Consider the following 2565-nt stretch of genomic DNA (forward strand, 5'->3'; position numbering starts at 1 on the left):
GGTACCTCCTACAGCAGCTCTTGTTCTTCGTACTATGTACAATTATGCTAATCCCACTCTAATTGGGGCTGAATCGAGAATTATTTGACCCACCATTGCTGCAAATAATTTTGAACTGAAGCCGAACACTATTCAGATGGTACAATAGTTTGTTCAGTTCAACGGTTTGCAAGACGAAGATCCAAATACTCATTTGGCCAATTTCCTGGAAATCTGCAACACTTTCAAGATAAATGGTGCCAGTGACGATGCCATTCATTTATGGTTATTCCCTTTCTCATTGAGGAACAAAGCTAAACAGTGGTTAAACTTGTTACGACAAGGTTCCATCACTACGTGGACCCAAATGACCAAAAAGTTCCTTTTGAAGTACTTCCTACCGGCTAAGACAACCAAGTTGAGGAATGATATCTCCTCCTTTGTGCATAGCGATTTAGAGACTTTATATGATGCATGGGAAAGGTACAAAGACTTGTTGAGATGGTGCCCTCACCGTGGGTTACCTTTATGATTACAGGTTTAAACCTTCTACAACAGTTTCAATCCTTCAACTAGGCAACTAATCAATGCAGCAGTCGGTGGAACATTGAACAATAAGACACCTAAAGCGGCTTATGAATTTATTGAGGAGATGGCACTGAATAATTATCAGTGGTAAATCATGAAGACAAAGCTGATGAAAGCAGCCAATGTCTTTAATCTAGATGTAATCACCATATTATCAAATCAGGTAGACTTACTTAATAAGAAAATTGATGGTTTATATCTTTCTACGCAGGTACATCCGATGATGCAATGCGATGCAAATGGAGGTGGAACAAATAACTAGAATGTTTACCCTTCGGTCCTAGCATAGAGAACGACCAAGTCAATTATATGGGTAATAATTCTTGGCCTCAAAATAACCCTTATTACTATAACTATAATACAGGTTGGAGGAATCATCCCAATTTCTCTTAGGGTGGTCAAGGAAATCAAAGATCGCAACCCCCTCCAGGCTTCCAACAACCACCTTATCAGCATGAGAAGAAGCCGAACCTTGAGGAGATGTTGACGAAGTTTATCTTGGTGTCAGAAACTCGTTTTCAAAACACTAAAGTAGCACTGAAAAATCAACAAGCATCAATTTAAAGGATCAAGAACCAATATTGGTCAGCTTGCTAAGTTAATTTCAGAAAGACAACAAGGTAGCCTGCCTAGCAATACTAAAAATAACCCAAGAGAGCAGCTTCATGCAATTACTGTTCAAGATGAAGAAGGGTTAGTTGAATCTAAACAAGAACCATGGCAAGAAATTATAGTAACTAATGATGAGGTTAAGGTAAGCCAAAAAGAGCAAAACCCGGTTGCCAAAGAATATAAACCTCGATTGCCATATCCCAATGGGACGAAGAAAGACCACATGAATGAACAATTTGGTAAATTCCTCAAGCTCTTAAAAAAATTACATATTGACTTACCGTTTGTTGAAGCTCTTTCACAGATGCCCAATTATGTCAAAATTTTAAAGGAGTTATTGGAAAATAAACCGAAGTTAGATGATTCGTCGACTATGGAGCTCAATGTAGTTTGCTCAGTCGTCTTAAAAAATAAATTACCCAACAAACTGAAAGATACAGGGAGTTTTACTATTCCTTGTTTAATTGGTAGTTTAAATATTGATAATGCTTTGGCTGATTTAGGGGCTAGTATTAATGTCATGCCCTACAAAATGTTTAAACAACTTGGTCTTGGGAAACCCAAACATTCTAGTATGAGTATTCTATTAGCAGATAGAACCATTAGATATCCTAGGGGTGTTATTGACGATGTGCTTGTAAAAATCTATAAATTTATATTTCCAGTTGACTTTTTTGTATTAGACATAGATAAGGATAATGGAGTACCTTTAATTTTAGGACGACCCTTCTTAGCAACTGCTAGGACTATAATAAATATTGGTACAGGTGAACTTGTACTTCGTGCAGGTGACGAGAAAATTATTCTCTAAGCATGCGATTCTATGAGAACATCTTGTGATTGAGATGAGTTTAAATATTCTGTTAATGTGAGCAACCATGAGGCTCAACCTTCTTTTCAGGAAATCCCTCGAGAGAACATGATGGAGCCATGTTACAATCAAGGTGACAGAAACCAAACAACAAACGAAGAGAAAATGCTACACCTCGATGAAGTAGATGAATGGCGAAAACATCTCAAGGAGAAACCGAAAAGACACGATGAAAAGCCAAAGCGAGGCCATGAGGAGCATGTGAATGCCAAGTTAAGGTTGGAGAAAAAGTACTACGAGATAAAAATGATCCACGAGTCTCTCTTTGGAAGCTCGAGTCAAATGGATCAACCCCATTTATAATACTGAGTATCTTTCCATACGGTACAGTCGAGGTAACCCATTCTGAGTTCGGCACATTTAAGGTAAACGATACTCGACTTAAACATTATTTTTTAATAACATTGTTGACGAGAAAGAGGAGCTTGGCTTCGTGAACCACCGTAACTGTACAAATACAAGGTAAGTCGAGCTTAGACTCTAAATAAGTGCTTCTCAGGAGGCAACCCGAGTGT

At 38.1% G+C, this 2565-nt stretch overlaps 1 non-coding gene across 1 annotated transcript; it reads right to left on the minus strand.

Annotated features, from left to right (window-relative positions):
- Positions 1-394: 394 nt before the first annotated feature.
- On the minus strand, positions 395-501 carry LOC128032782 (small nucleolar RNA R71). Its single transcript, XR_008189101.1, has one exon. It is a non-coding gene; the product is annotated as a small nucleolar RNA R71 (small nucleolar RNA).
- Between the last annotated feature and the right edge of the window lie 2064 nt (positions 502-2565).

This window comes from Gossypium raimondii, chromosome 1, assembly GCF_025698545.1.
Source record: "Gossypium raimondii isolate GPD5lz chromosome 1, ASM2569854v1, whole genome shotgun sequence".
NCBI lineage: Eukaryota > Viridiplantae > Streptophyta > Magnoliopsida > Malvales > Malvaceae > Gossypium > Gossypium raimondii.